Source organism: Ambystoma mexicanum, chromosome 10 (genome assembly GCF_040938575.1).
Source record: "Ambystoma mexicanum isolate Mex_15411 chromosome 10, UKY_AmexF1_1, whole genome shotgun sequence".
Classification (NCBI taxonomy): Eukaryota; Metazoa; Chordata; class Amphibia; order Caudata; family Ambystomatidae; genus Ambystoma; species Ambystoma mexicanum.
The window spans coordinates 158,382,286-158,399,345 of record NC_090932.1 but is presented as its reverse complement, the minus strand read 5'-3'; positions in this window follow the sequence as shown (position 1 = coordinate 158,399,345).

Genomic DNA, 17,060 nt, shown 5'->3' with positions numbered 1-17,060 from the left:
ATCACTCCGTATCAAGCTGGCCATGCGAAAACACACGGAAGACCACGCTCCTGCCCAGAAGGCCGAGTTACTGCCCCCCCAGTGCCCCAAGCAGCCTCCCACGTGCCATCTGCTGCTGCCTGCCTGCCTGCCTGCTGCCACTGTGCCCTGCCATTTGGTGCCTGCACATCAGCCATCTGCAGGGGTCCAGTTGCTGTGTCCACCCCTGCTGGAACTGAAGACTCCCGACTGGGATAACATCGCTCCACAGCCCAGCCCCAGGACCCAGTTGCCCACCCACACCTGCCTCTGGGGTTGCCATGTCGGGCACTTCCACATCTGGCACCAGTGGCAACCCCAGGCCAGAGGGGCAGAGGGACACCAGCTTCACTGCCACCGAAGTTGGTGTCCTGGTGGAGCATGTCCTGGGGCAGTATGATGCCCTCTTTGGATCGTCCCGCGCCAGCAAGGAAGGACGGGAGAGGATCTGGGCCGACTGTGTGGTTGCCATCAACGCGGAGGGGGTGGCAACCCGCAACGTCCTGAAGATCAAGAAGCGCTGGGAGGACTTGAGGTCCAGGACCCTTGTGAAGGCCCGGCGCCTCGTGGAGGGGGGCCGGGGCCGCATGAGTTCCATCCAGATGAGGGTCCTGGAACGCGTACGCCCAGCGCTCCACGCCCAGATCCTTGAGAGGGAGGCCCGTCTGGAGTTGAGCGGTAAGTGTCCAAGCATTACTGTGTGAGACAGGGCATGTTGCGGTGTGCTGGTTCTATGATACTTGCCTGTATGTGTGCCATAGGCCATGTATGCATGTATGTGTGCAGGGACATCATAGTAATGCATGTGCGACCAGTGATGTGTGACCCACATGGTTGTTGCATGTGTTCAAATGCCGCATGGGGAGCCCTATGCAGATTTTGAACATGAGAGCATGCTAGTCTCTGTACCTGGACATGGGTGGGGGTGAGGGATGGGTGCTGATGCCAGGTACATATATGGTAGCCATGTCTGTCGTGCGCCGCGCTATGTGCGAATTTCGCTGTGGCCTGTGCGATTTTCGCTGTGACCTGGCGCACGCTGTTAGATGGCCTGTGCGCCAACGTGCGCGGCGCACTTTTTATCGCACATCCGCTGGTTTTCTCGCGCACGGACTTCCATGAATCGTCGTGCGCTGCTTTTCGTGCGATTTTCGCACTTGCACTGCGATTTTCGCTATTCCACTGCGATTCGCACGTTTTTGCCCACTTGCGCCGCGCTAATTATTCCATGAATCGGCCAGTAAATATGGTGGGAAATAAAAAGGGAAAACACCCGTTTGGAAATAAGCAGTCCACTCATATCTCGCCAGCAATATTTATTTTTTGGAAAGGATAATCAGGATAAGATGCCGTGTACTTTCGATTCTACCCAGTTTGGGAACACTAAGCCTGCTGGTTGGGGAGAACATTTTAAAGGGACCCCTATTCGTTCCAAGCATAATCTTAATCAACCCATTGGGGAGAGTGATTTGGATGACTCTTTTTTTTCTTATGGCAGATGCTACGGGTGATTTGCTAAAAGAAATTATGGATTTAGAGATACCAGATTTAGATTATCATCTAAAGATAAAGGGGTGAGGAGCTTATCAGAGGGTGCGCCGAGTGGTACACTCTCACAATTTAGAAATACTTCTATGATGGGGAAACAACAATGGGTGTAGGGAGAATTCTCTCTTTAGGCTGAATTTCCTAACCTAGTGAGTCCCCCAGCAGCTTTGCTGGATTTCTGGAGTTTGTTTTTCCCTCCTGCCAAGAGTGAGACTCTTTTTCTCCCACTCTTGGACATGATTTATGGTATTCCTTTGACTGGTAATCTGTTTTATGGTCTATGGGGTCCTTTACTCCATAGGGTCTCATGTGCTTTTCCTATGTGTGTTACAGAGCACCCTCTGTGCAGTAACACAGGGGTGTCATAGTGACACCCCACTATAGACTCCATACCCTGGGACTGACTACTGTCTCCCAGGGCATGTAAAGTCACCATTGGCTTTACTAGTCCCAAATTATTAACAGAAACCAGTACAAACCATCATATTGTGAAACTTCAGAAGTCGCCACAGGACCTGAGAATCCGAAGAGGGAGAAGTTGAGCCGACCTACCACGACGACACCACCGGTGGAGCCCTGCAGAACCGACTCACCACTTCCCGACGACAGAGAAGATCTCCCGGCTGGAGAGGCTTCTTCCCCCGACTGGTGGGCACAACCAGTTTTCCTTTCTTTCTTCGCACCCCAGCCCGGTTTGTGGTTGAACTGCCCGTGCCAAGCACCCCGGCAGCCGGATAGCCACTCACTACTGAACCGCGAATCACCGGACCGCTCCTTGTACCCGAGAAACTCCGGGGCTGGTTTCTTCCCTGGCAGTGCAACGGACTCCTGTCTTCCTCCACGACGAGATCCACTCTTCCCCCGGACGAAGCACCGACTTGCACCCGCTGCCAGGAACAACTGCCCCAGCTGGAGCGTTCTCACCACTTTAAGGTACCATGTCCGCCAGGCCTCCCTTTATAAAGATTGCTACAAGGTAATAATAACTCCTTAACCTTCTGGAATGGGCTGGCCGCCTTGACCCTCTAACTGGTCCCTTTCTGTGGTCCAACTCCTTTTTGATCCTTTAGAAGACTTTTGTGCACTGCAACCGTGTGACCTTGGACGCATTTCGTTTGGATCCTCCGAAAGTGGATCCGGCCTCTTGAACTCTAACTTCGCGGTTTTACCTTGCCTTCCTCTCTTGTGTTCTTGAAAAAGTGTTGGGATCTGTTTCAATTTGTTCTCTGCTTTTTTCTCCCTTTTTTAAACAAACTATTAGAGTGCCATCTACGTTAAGCGCTCACCGATGTCTGAAAATAAGTGGGGCTTTACTTAGGACTTGTCTAAAAATTTTTTAAGGGAGTGTATATCTTTTAGTAACTGTGTTTTTGAATTGCTTATTATTAGTGCCTGTGTGTTTTTCTAGATGTGGTTTTAAATAAATAAGTATATCTCTTTTACACCAAGCCCTGGTCAGTGTTTACTTGTTCTACTGTGTTCTCTTGACCTATTGTGAATACTCTGTATACTGCCTAACTCTTCTTAAGGGAAGTCTAACTGCTCAGCCACAGCTACCAAGTGAATCTGTGTGGTACAGACTGCTACCAGGTGGGTTTACTGCCAAACACCTGTAGTCCTATATCTTTTGCAGTGGTCCCAGAGGGAACTGCACATGTTTCTGCCTAACAGAGGGTAGGCTCAACCGCCTATCAGACCAGTTTTAGAGATACCCAAAACACTCACACATAGGAAGATAGCTTATACTCTGTAATATCCCTATGACTGGAAAGGATAGCACGAGAAGAACGAGAAGCACGAGAAGAACGAGAAGCACGAGAAGCCAGCATGAGAGGCCGGGAGCGTGCCAGTGATATTACGTAGGGTAATGGAATGTGAAGGACTGGTTGAAGATCAACTGCTGCCAGCCTGGACTGAAGGATGTACGTTCTCCCTCCTCCCTAATGTTCACATATACTTGTTATTATAATTAAACAACACGTTAACTTACTCCGTAGTCTTTTACTGTTTATCCACCGGACACTCCAAATGGCGACGAGGATGCTGTTTTACATGATCCAGCTGACATCATAGGCCGCTCCGCTCAGGCCCGAGCGTTGCAGCGGCCCGAATTGTCTAACGGTAACGTTGTTAATAGTGTACATATACGGAGTTCTTGGTGTGTGTTGGGTTGCCGTGACTCCATATTAGCTCCGTGAATTACAGTTCCATTAAGTTCATTTACTTCCTTGATTCCCACACGCATGCGTGTGAATGACTTACTCTTAAAGGGACATACACATCATTTTTGTCTACATAAACCAAACAACGTTGAGAAGGAAATTGCTGCTTGTTGGTAGTGTGCCTCCTCCAGCATTGTTTATGCCTGATACAGATGAACCCATCATTCCGTGGAAAAGATGGATATGATCCTTTGAACACTATGCAGGTGTAGTGTGTGGACCAAATTGCAGTGCTGACAAGAGAAAATCATTATTATTGCACTGTTTAGGATCTGCTGGTCAGGAAAAATATGAATCTTTACCAGAACTTACTGCTGACGAAGATGTAAATATTAATGAGTATGAACACACAGTAAAGAAAATAAACAAACACTATGAAAACAAAGTGAGTATTATTCTGGAGAGGTACCAGTTTGGCAAAAGAACACAGGAGGAGGGAGAAAGTGTTGAAAAATATGTGACTGCTTTGCGTAAACTTGCCAAAACCTGTAACTTCAATGAACAATTAGATGAAAGGATAAGAGACCAATTCATGTTGGAATGCAGAAGTACTAAAGTAAGAGAGAAGCTATGGTCAGAAAATGATCCTTCATTAGATATTGTGATTAGGGTAGCAAAAGAAGTGGAGCACACTGAGGAATGTGTGAAAGAACTAGAGAACAAGATGAAATCTGTCAAATTAGAAGCAAACAGTCTGAAAAGTGCTAAATTAACATGTGAGAATGTTGATGAAAAGGAATCCATAGCTATGGTGACCAACTCCAGAATAAAGAAGAAAGACTACAATAAGTCACATCAATCATCACTGGACAAAGGGAAGCACAAACTTAATCAGAAAAACATTCCAAGCAACTATGGCAGGAAAGAAAATTCCTATATCAACTCAAGAAAGAAACGTCACGGCAGATGTTACAGATGCGATAGTGCAAATCATTGGGCAGATGATCCCGAATGCCCAGCATTGAAGATCATATGTAGTAGTTGCAAAGGAAAGGGACATTATTCCAAGTGTTGCAGATTTCGTAGCAGTCTACCAACTGGATTGGTGGGAATTCTAGTAGTGACCGCAGTGATCAAGATGAAGGAGAAGAATGTGTCTTTGTGGTCATGGATGATGAAGATGAAAAAGTATTAGATAGTCCCAAGGCTAAAGTTCATATTGATGGTGTTGAAATTGACATGATGATTGATACAGGAGCGAAGTATACATTAGTACCACAACAACTATGGGATAAAAAAAAGACATGAATATCTACATGAGACAGATATTAAACCCAAGGCATATGGTGGAGTAAAAATAAATACCATAGGATGGTTGTAGGGAAATTTGAAATTTAAAGGAAGAAGAGCTAATGGGAAGATTTACATCACTGACTCAAGTCAAACTCCCCTATTAAGCTGGACACATCAAAGTAAATTAAAAGTGAAAATTGATTCCATTGCTGAAGAATCTGTGTTTGTTGTACAGGATGACATGAACAAACGGACAAATAGTAATGAAGTGAAGAATTACACTTCTCAAGATGTCATGACAAAAGTGTTTCGTGAAGGGATCGGATTCTTCAGGGATATGTGCATGAGATAAAACTTAAATCCAATCATACGCCTGTTGTACAGAAATTAAGGAACATTCCGATATCCATGAGAGATGAAGTCAGGAGAGAGATTAAACTCATGGAAAGTCAAGGCATAATTGAAAGCATAAACGCTAGTGAATGGGTGTCACCATTGGTAGTTCTCAGGAAGAAATCAGGAAAATTACAAATTTGCATTGATTTGAGAGAACTCAATAAATGTATTATACCAGATAGGCATCCCCTGCCTAATATTCAAGAGCCTATATCTACCATTGGACCTTCAAGTCATTTCTCCACTCTTGATCTTACGTCAGCATATCATCAAGTCAAGTTACATGAGAAGTCAAAACATCTTACAGCATTTATTACACCAGATGGTTTATACCAATTTAGGAGGATGCCGTTCGGTCTTGTGTCAGCAGCATCTGTTTTTCAGAAGATTATGCATAAGCTATTTGAAAGAGTGCCAGGAGTGATATGTTTCCAAGATGATATTTTGATTTATGCTAATAATAAAAAACTTCATGATGAAAGATTGAAATATGGGTATGGTAAACTGTGTGCAGCAGTAATGACATTAAGTAAAGAAAAATGCGAAATTGACCGTGCTGAAATTGAATATTTAGGGCATAAGATATCAGCCGAAGGAATATCTCCAAAAGAACAATTGGTCAATGCAATAAAGAATATGCCCAGACCAAGTAATAAAGAAGTACGTACATTTTTGGGTATGGCAGAATGCTACTCTAAGTTTGTTCGTGATTTTGCTGTACATACTGTTCCTTTACGTGAAGCCAATAAGAAGAAGAATTTTGATTGGAACAACGAATGCGAGGAAGAATTTGAATTTATCAAAAATGCAATTGATAAGGCTCCAGCGTTAAAAAAGTTCATTAGTGATAAGAAAGTCATAATTACCACAGATGCCAGCAACGTTGGATTAGGAGCTGTCGTCACTCAGGAACATGAAGGACGAGAGATGGTAATCGCATTCGCTTCAAGAATTCTTAAGGGTGCTGAAAAATCGTATGCAGCAATAGAAAAAGAAGCTTTAGCAATTAAGTGGTCAGCAGAAAAGTTCAGAAGCTTTATTTGGGGTTGTGAAGTGGAATTCCGGACTGACCACAAACCGTTGGTTCATGTTATTATGTCCAAGGGATTGGACAAGGTATCCAACAGGATTAGAAGATGGGTGATACTTCTTCAGGAATATAATTGTAATGTAAGATATGTACCAGGTACAAAAAACATTACAGCTGATTGTTTGTCACGGTTGACTAATATATCAGAAACTACAGATGAGGATGACGATACTGAAAATGTTCTGAATATTGAGTCCACTTCTATTTCAAGGATGGAATGGAGTGATGCCATAAAAGGTGACAGTGATATGGACAATCTTAAAGGATTGATATGCAGTCAAACTCCATGGAACAAAGCGTTGTTTGAGAAAGCCAATCTTTCAGAATATTGGCCTATTGCTGAAGAATTACATATGCATAGATACATAGTTATGAGAGGAGACAAGATAATTCCGCCTACCAGCCTGAGAAGGAGAGTCATGGAATTAGGTCATGAGGGCCACCAAGGAATGGTGAAAACCAAACAACGCATATGAAATGACTACTGGTGGCCAGGATGTGACCTGCAAATTGAGAGACATATTAGGGATTGTATCCTTTGCAACAATAATGATAAAAGTTGTGTGGGAGTAAAATAAACGATGGTTGTAACTGAAATACCGGATAAGACATGGAAGGATGTGGGAATGGATGTGTTAGGTCCAGTGTGCAGTGCTGGTGTACAAAAATATTGTCTAGTACTAATCGACCTTCTCACTAGGTGGGTTGAAGTACTTATTGCACCAAAGATCACAAGTAATACAGTGATCAAATTTTTATGTGAAATATGTGAAAGGGAAGGTTACCCGAGTAGCATTTTGACAGATAATGGTACTCAATTTAGGTCTAAAGATATGAAAGAATTTTGCAAAAAATATTCCATAGTACATAAAAGGAGTGCCATTTACCATCCTCAAACAAATGGTACTGTGGAGCGCTTTAACAAAGTGCTGAAACAAACCATTAGATTGGCATGGTCTAACGGCATGGATTGGGAAAGAGCAGTTAAGGAGAGAATTGTTGCACATAGATTCACACCCCATTCGACTACAGGTCTTTCCCCGTTTGAGTTAAGTAGGGGTAGAAAGGCGCACACAAAATTAGCGCCTATGTGGTTAAGCAGTGAGAACAATAGAGTCAACAAGGACTTTGGGTTGGTGTGTGAAAATATAAGAAATACGCAAATGAGAAACAAAAATGTTTACGATGAGAAAAGACCCATGGGCAAGTATGATGAAAGTACTGTGGTAGGAAAAATGGTAAGAATTAATTTACCCCCGGTGCTCAGAGAGGGTCCCTGTAAATGGTCTAAGCCCATTAGAGTGTTGGAAGCAGGCAAACACTCTGTCAGAACTGAGGATGGCAGAATCTGGAATGTGGAAAGAGTATGGATATGTGGTGACAACAAACGTTCTGATGGGGGCAGAAGTAGTACAATGATGAAGCAAAAGGAGAGAAGGATGGTGGATCAAAGAGAAGTAGGGAGTAAGAAAGATCAGAATGTTGTATGTGAGATGAAGAATGTGCGAGTGATGAGATCCAACAAATCTGAAGTAATTTCCTTGCCCAGTCGCATCAGCGAGATGTCCTGCAAATCCAGAAGTGGGAGAACAATTCGCAAGCCCAGAAGGATGGAGGATTTTGTGTGAAGTTTTATATAAGTTAGTGTCAACACTTTAGGTGTTTCATATTATTGTATATAAAGGAAGGGAGATGTGTAATATCCCTATGACTGGAAAGGATAGCACGAGAAGAACGAGAAGCACGAGAAGAACGAGAAGCACGAGAAGCCAGCATGAGAGGCCGGGAGCGTGCCAGTGATATTATGTAGGGTAATGGAATGTTGAGGACTGGTTGAAGATCAACTGCTGCCAGCCTGGACTGAAGGATGTACGTTCTCCCTCCTCCCTAATGTTCACATATACTTGTTATTATAATTAAACAACACGTTAACTTACTCCGTAGTCTTTTACTGTTTATCCACCGGACACTTCATACTCAAACAGATAAGGAAAGGCACGTTCGACCTAAAAAAGTGGATAGAGCAACTGATCCTCATCAAATTATATCAGAAAGTCGCACTGCAGCTAAGGATAAACAGTAAATGCCTGATTTAGGTAGGGCGGATAGAGGAGACTATCTCCTACCACTCCTATCTAACTTACATATTAGCTTGAATTTGGCTTTGAAAACCATGAGTGAGTCACAAGAGATTCTCTGTGGCTCCATCGTAGGGCAACAAGCTGCTTTTAACCAACTGGTGACTCGTTTGGCGTTTTTGGAGGGCATAGTGTAGGGTAAAACCATTAATGAACAGAATATTAAAGAACAGAGTCTATTGGATAAATATAGAAAGGAACAAGATACTAGGTTAACAACCACGGATGCTAAGATCACCACTTTGTTGGAAGTTATGCTTACAGGGGATCGCCCTACCTCTTCAAATAAAGGGATAGGGGACCTAGATTTCCCTGGCCAAGGAGGTAATAAATCTAGTAATTTATTTATTTATTTGTGGGGTTTTTGTGTTTAATTGTATTAACAATTTTTACAAATTCTGTCCAGATTTTCTTGCGTTTTTCACTGTTTCCCATTGTGGATATCGTGCAGTTTTCTGTTTGCTTGGACTACCAATGAAATTTTCTTTTATAGATTAATTTCCTCCAGCTTCAGTTTTTCCAAAAGATTCGCTGTAGCCACTGTCAAAGATGTGGAATTGCCACACATTAGCATATTCCATCAAGTTTCTTCATTTGTGGTTAGTTGCCGAGCTCTGTGTGGATTGAGATAGGTGGTTCGCAGGTTTTCCGTTCCTGAGCAATGAAGGAGGAGATGGCTTTCCATCTTCTTACAATAGCGACAGTTTTTGGTAGTTGACTGTTTTCTACGAAAGAGAATCTCATTGGTTTTCAATAAGCTTAACCTTGCTCTTAAAAACGTTGTTCTCAGTCGTTTATCTGGAAACATTTTTAGATAGTTTTTGACTTTGTCTATTTTTTGCGTGTTCGTTGTATGGTGTGTGGAGACTGTGAGATCTTCTGCTTTGTCTAGAGTCTCAATCCAATCTTGTATTTTAAGTTTTTTCTTTATTTTTCCCGGGATCCGTTCTATGTCCCATTCTGAACATCCGATTTTGTCCGCTTGTTCCAGTAGTCTACTGTACCAGCTTGTTATCGTTGGGTTTTTTCACTCTTCAACTCTTGAAGTATGATGTCCAGGATTTTTGGTCGTGGGTTCCTTATGATTTTACCCAGGAATAATAGGCTGTTTCTCGTGACCACAGATTCCAATGATTGTAGACTCAGTTTGCGTCGAATGATTGCAATGGGAGTGGAGTTGGGAGTGGAGTTTGGAAGTCGTAGTACTCTGCACCAAAATATACCTTCAAGTTTAGCCCACAGTGTCTTCGGCAGATGTGGCATGGCTTCGGCTCCGTAGGTCAGAGTTGGACAGACCTTTGCTCTATAAAAGTTTATGAGTGGAAGAATTGAGAATTTCCCGAATTTCCTATCCAAAGACACTGCCTATGCTTTGTTTTGGAAAACAGATGTACTTGCATCGTTTTATCAATTTTACTGGACGAGAGTTTCACCCCTAGATAAGTACAGCTTTTGACTATTTCTAGTTTCTTTGAATTTGCGAACCATTGCGATCTTGTGTTCAGTCTCGTCGGTTTTTCTAAGACCAAAATGTTCGTTTTTGATGTATTAAGCTCCAGGTCATTTTTCTTCAGATAGGCTGTGAGACTGTCTATTTGTCTCTGGAGTCCAATTGCTGTTTGATCTATTAGTAGAATGTCATTTGCTTACAGCAATCTTGTCACTTTTGAATCGCCTATTTGCGGAGCAAATGATCGAGTGTCGTTTTCGGAATCTGCTATGTCGGCCAGCGCCGGCGTCAGAGGGCAGCCTTGTTTCACACCTCTGGCCGTTTTTATGCTTTCAGACATCAAGCCTGCTTCGTTGATCCGGATTTTGATGGACATTTCACTATATAGGGCTTTCACTGGATCAAGAATGGATGGTGGACATTTTTGTTTCTCCAGTTTTCTCCACAGTTTTTCCCTATTCACGCGGTCAAAAGCTTGCACCAGATCAATTGAGACAATGAATATTGATGGTTGCCCCTCCAACACTTTTGATTTTAGGATGCTAATCAGCATAATGTTGACTTGATGTTCTTCTCGAACCCTGATTGGAAGGGGGTCCATTGTTTTTGCCTCTTTCTGCCATATCTGGAGTTCGTCCAACAGCAGTGATCCAAAAGGTTTGCCGAGAACATCTAATAGTGCGATCGGCCTATAATTTCTCGGGTCGTCCCTCGGGCCCTTCTTATAAATTGGGACGATGGAACAAGTTACTTACTTGTAACTGTTGTTCTCCAGCATGGGTCTGGCATGGATTCACATGCTCATGAATATTCCCCGTCGTCAGGCTGGGAATCCTCGGTAAAGAAAAAACCAGTATCAGTTTCGTTTCTGATCTGTCTTTCGTAGTAATAACCAATCACTGGTCTCTGCGTCATACTGACCACAGCCAATGACTGCCCTCTACCTAAGCACCGCCTCTGGCAGCCATCTTCAGATTTGGAAGCACGTGAAGTGGCAGTATGACCAAGTGAAGAGCCGCAGAGGGGTAGGCGGGAGGGTTCGCATGTGAATCCATGCCAGACCCATGCTGGAGAACAACAGTTACAGGTAAGTAACTTGTTCCTTCTCCAGCATGGGGTCTGGCATGGATTCACATGCTCATGAATAAAGAATACATAGCAGTACACACATGCACAACCACGGGAGGTGGCAAAGGCTCAACATTAAGCATCACATCAACTCAACATTAAGCATCTTACCTCCTCACCAGGCTCACCTCAGGCGAACAGGTTGCGCAGCACTGCTTGGCCGACCCTGGACTCCTCCCTGGAATCCCGGTCGACGCAGTAGAATTTCGTGAAGGTGTGCGTCGACCTCCACGTAGCAGCCCTGCATATGTCCAGCAGGGGCACACCAGATAGGAACGCCGTGGTAGCTGCGATCGCTCTGGTGGAATGGGCTCTCGGACGGCCAGGCAGCGGTCGGTTTGCCAACCGGTGACAGTACATGATACAGCCGGAGAGCCATCTGGAGATGGAAGCCTTCGAGAGAGCCTTCCCCTGATTGACAGGTCCAAAGTTCACAAAGAGTTGTGACGTCTTCCGAAAACCTTTCGTGCGGTCCACGTAGAACTTCAGCGCTCTAGCTACATCCAGCGAGTGCAAAGTCCTCTCAGCCGGCGACGAAGGCGACGGGAAGAACACAGGTAACACCAAGGGTTCGTTGAGATGAAAGTCCGACGGTACCTTGGGCATGAAGGAGGGGTGCGTCCTGAGCACTACCCTCGTGTCGTGGAAAGTCAAGTACGGGGCCTTGCAGGAAAGGGCCTGGATCTCTCCCACTCGTCGTGCGGAGGTGATGGCCACGAGAAAAGCTGTTTTCCACGATAGAAACTTCAACGGGGCCGAGTGCAGAGGCTCGAACGGAGGTCCCATGAGCTTGGTCAGCACCACGTTGAGCTCCCACGCCGGGGCCGGAGCCTTCACCGGCAGGAACGATCTGAACAGTCCCTTCATGAACTCTTTCACCAGACGATGAGACCACAAGGACGTCCGGCCCGTGGTTCTGGTGTATCGGGAGATCGCAGCAAGATGAATCTTGATGGACGCGTGTGCCAGACCAGCTTTGGCCAGCGTCAGCAGGTACGGCAGCACTTGGGGAGCCGTAATCCGTAGAGGGTTAATCTTCTGTGCGTGGCACCAGACAGAGAACCTCTTCCATTTGTGTCCGTAGCATTTAAGAGTCGAGGACGCCCTGGCCTTTGCAAGAACCTCTCTGCAATCGGCCGGTATGTCGTATCCTCCAAACTCTAGCGCTGCAGGAGCCAGGCCTGCAAGTTCAGCGACTTCGGGTCGTGGTGGAGGATGGCGCCTCCTTCCCTGGAGAGTAGATCCGCGTCCGCCGGCAGCTTGATTGGCGGGGACGCCGACAAGTCCAGAAGGTCCGGGAACCATATCTGCCTCGGCCACGCAGGTGCGACGAGGATCATCCTGCACCGTGACCTCTTGAGCTGGTTGACGAGCCGGATTAGCAGAGGCAAGGGAGGGAACGCGTAGAGGAACAGGCCCTCCCAGGGGAACGAGAAAGCATCGCCCATGCTCCTCGTCTGGGGAAACCTGCTGGCGAACCTCCGGCACTTGGTGTTCGTCGCCGTCGCGAACAGGTCGATCTGGGGTGTGCCCCACCGTCGGAAGAGGCGATCCACCAGATCCTGCCGTAGTTCCCACTCGTGGCACGAGCGCAGCTCCCTGCTGAGTGAGTCGGCGATGGTGTTTTTTATCCCTGCCAGATGAAACGGCACCAGAAGAATCCCTTGGGCGACGGCCCAATGCCACAGGTCCTGCGCCTCCTTGGACAGCGCTGGGGACCTGGTTCCGCCCTGTTTCCTGATGTAAAACATGGTGGTGGTGTTGTCGGTGAAGATCCTCACCACCTTGCCCTTGAGGGACGGAAGGAAGGACCTGAGGGCCCAAAACACTGCACGGAGCTCCAGGACGTTGATATGCAGGGACTTCTCCGTCGGGAGCCAGAGTCCCCTTGCGTGCAGATTTTCGGTGTGCGCTCCCCACCCTTCTAGGGAGGCATCCGTGGTCACAGTCACCTGGTGGGCTGGGGTCTGGAAGTCCATGCCCGCCGTCAGATGCGCGCGGGTGCCCCACCACCGTATCGCTCGTCGGAAACTCTCGTCGAGCTTGATCCTTTCCTCGAAGCTGCCCGTCGTCTGGATCCAGCGCGCATCCAGGAACTCTTGCAACGGGCGCATCCGGAGCCTGCACATGGGAATGAGGTAGATGCAGGAAGACATCATCCCGAGGAGGGACTTGATGGACCTCACCTTGGCCGCGTCGGCCACCAACATCCGTTGCACCTTGCCCAAGATGGTCCTGGTCCTCTCCTCCGACGGGGAGGCCAGAAGGGACACTGTGTCGAGCCTCGCTCCCAGAAACAGTGCGACTTGCGCGGGCACCAGGTGGGATTTGGCGTAGTTCACGGAGAATCCCAGGTCCGTGAGGAGTTGGACGGTCCTTGCCGTGTGGACCACGGCGAGCTCCCTCGTCTTGGCGCGGATGAGCCAGTCGTCCAGGTAGGGGTAGACGTGAATCCCCTCGCGGCGCAGCTGCGCCGCCACCGGTGCGAGGCACTTGGTGAAAACCCTGGGTGCCGACCGTAGTCCGAAGGGAAGGGCTTTGAACTGGTAATGACGCCCTTGGACCACGAATCTGAGGAATTTTCGGTGCCCCTTTAAGATGGGAATGTGGAAGTAGGCATCCTCCAAATCCAACGACGATAGGAAGTCTCCTTCCTCCAGCTGACCCAGGACGTGCTGGAGGGTGACCATCCGGAACTTCTGCGCCTTGATGAACTTGTTCAGGCGTCGCAGGTCCAGGATGGGGCGCCATCCTCCCGTCTTCTTCTTCACGAGGAAGTAACGCGAGTAGACTCCGGAGCCCCGAAGCCTCTTTGGGACGAGTTCGATGGCGCCCTTTCTGAGCATCGCCTTTACCTCCAGGAGAAGTTGAGGGACGTGAAGTTCTTTCCTGGCCACGGGGGGGATGCGCGGGCACCTTCTTTGAAACTCGAGCGCGTGGCCCCGGGCCAGGGCGTCCAGCACCCAACGGTCGGTGGAGATGGACTCCCACACGCTGACGAAGCCCGCCAGCCGGCCTCCCACCGGGGTGCTTCGGTGGGGGCCCGACCCCACGGCCGGTTCAATCCTGCTTGGACGCGGCCTTGCCGCCTTGGCCTCCTTGGCGACGACGGCGGGGTCCGCCAGACTTGCCTCGTCCTCTGTAGGCCTCTTGCGACGACGAGCGGGCCGCTTGACGGTAGGAAGCGAAACCGCCGCCGGAACCCTTGGAGGCGCCCTTGCCTCCGCCGCTCCGAAAGGGCGTCCGCCGTTGCTGCAGTACTCCAAGGGCCCGGGCCGTCTCAGTATCCGCCTTGATGGCCTGAAGGGAATCGTCCACTGTCTTCCCAAACAGGTTGTTCCCGTCGAAGGGCATGTCCAGGACCCTGGTCTGGACGTCCTGCCGAAAGTCCGTAGCCTTGAGCCATCCACGACGTCGAAGGCAAACGCCGTTGCCCATCTGGCGGAACCCAGTGTCGGCGATGTCCGTCGCCACGGTGATGGCGTGGTCCGAGGCCACCTCACCTTCCTGCAGGATCTCAAGGGCCTCCGCCCTCTTGTCGTCCGGCAGAAAATCCAGCAGGGGAGCTATCTTGTACCAGAGTTCCCTGTCGTAGCGGGCCACGATAGCCAAGGCGTTGGCCGCCTTAATCGTCGTCGCCGCCGACGAGATGACTCTACGTCCCATGGCATCCAATTTCTTTCCCTCGCCGTCCGGCGGGGAAGTCGACGTGGAGGCCGCACCCCCCCCCGCTTTCTTCCTGGCTGCCGCGGAGACGACGGAGTCCGGGGTAGGCTGCGCCCGGAGGCATAGGGGGGCCGAGTCCGGGACCCGGTACTTTTTCTCGTACCGGTCTCTTTTCGCTGGCGTCGTGGAAGGGTTCTTGAGGAGGGAAAGGCCCTCATCCCAAATGTCGTCCAACAGAGGCACTGCGAGGACCGTCTTCCCCTTGGCCTCGCGCCGTTGGTAAAGGAAGCCTTCCTTTTTCTTCTCCTCAGGGCAGAGTTGGAAAAGCTCGGATGCCCTGGCGATCATTGAGTGGAACGATCCAATCTCGTCGGGCGGAGAAGCCCTGGTGGGAGGCGACGACGGAAAATCCTCGTCGTATGCCTCGTCGTCCGTACCCGTCGCTGCCGTGTCAGTCCCCGTATCATCCCCTCGGGTGGACGGGGAGGAGGGCTGGACGGGGCGCGACGGTTGAAAAGGAGGCGGTGGATGGATCCTTCTTTTCTTGGTAGGGGGAACACCAGAAGGTCCCGGTTCTGGATCCCCCGACGGGAGAGGTTCCTCCGTCGGTAACGGTAGTCTCGTCCTTATCTCGGAGCATAAGGACTGTATAGCCAACAAAATGGCCGCTGAGTTGTCTTGCGGCGCTGGCAGAGGGGAATCCGACGGGCGAGCAGGGGCCCCGTCGGTATCCTCGACGATGTTGTCGTCGTCACCTGCGTCGGGGCCCATTCCGACGGGCTGGTCTTGTTCCACGCCTAGGCCGTGGCTTAAGACCTCGATCAGCTCCTCTTCTGAGGTTGAGGCCGAATCTACGACGACGCCCTGCCCCCCCTTCTTCTTCCCCACGGAGGGTTTCACGGGGGTCCTATCGATGGGCACGAAAGAAGACTCCCTCCGAGGAGGCAGGGAGATTCTGGGCCCCGAAGCCGCCACCACTGGTGCAGCCTCCACAGGCTGGGCCAGGGCCGCCGCGACCGTTTCGATAGAGGGCTTGGTCGAATGGATCAAGGCCTTCACCACCTTAGGTGCGCTCACCGCCTTATCCTTGAGGGAGGGGGCACTGCCACGCTCCTCCTCTGCCTTAGAGCTCGACCGGGGCCTCTCCAGGAGCTTCGCCGGGTGCTCGGCCTTCCTCTTACCCGACCCAGAGCGTTGGCTCGTGGTTGATGGTGCCGGGGAGGGTGCGCCCTGCCTGGCGCCCGTAGAGCCCGACCGTTCGGCGCTCCCGGTGCCAGCGGACTCGCGGTGCTTGGCCTTATGTTGGGCCCCCGTCGCCGGGGCGCCCTCAAAGGTCTTAGAAGACCGCTCAGATTTCTTCTTCTTCTCGCCAGACGGGCTCTTACCCTCCAGCCAGCTGGCGAGACGTTGATGGCGGTCCTTCATGGTCCGTTCCGACATGTTGCCGCAAAACGCACAGTCCTTCTCCACGTGCGTCTTGTCCCCATGAAGGCAGTAAAGGCAGAAAGAGTGTTCGTCCTCCTTGAAGACGTTCTGCAGCTGGCATCCAGGGCAGGCCCTGAACAGCTTTCCGGGCGTCGAGCTTCCCTTCTCCTGGGCCATCTCCGAGACCGGGCCTGAGAAGCTTCTGGAGTCCTCCGAAGTGTAGCTCGACGAAATCTTCACCCTTGAGGGGCACAGATGAATCCGACACGGGTCCCCGTTGATCGGATGTAGGATCGGTGGAGCTTGAGGCTCTTTTGACCGAAAGAATCGAAGTTTTTGTGAAAAAGCGCGAAAAAATAGCACTAACGCTCGAGAGCAATAGCACGAGGATCCCAACACATGAACGTGCGGTAAAAATCTGAAGATGGCTGCCAGAGGCGGTGCTTAGGTAGAGGGCAGTCATTGGCTGTGGTCAGTATGACGCAGAGACCAGTGATTGGTTATTACTACGAAAGACAGATCAGAAACGAAACTGATACTGGTTTTTTCTTTACCGAGGATTCCCAGCCTGACGACGGGGAATATTCATGAGCATGTGAATCCATGCCAGACCCCATGCTGGAGAAGTTTGCTGTCTTCCACGTATCAGGGATGGATCTCGAAATCCTCGATCTTCTGAAGATTTCTGATATTAGTGGAGCCCAAATTTCTGCATCCTGTTTCAAGTGGGCGTTGGAGATGCCATC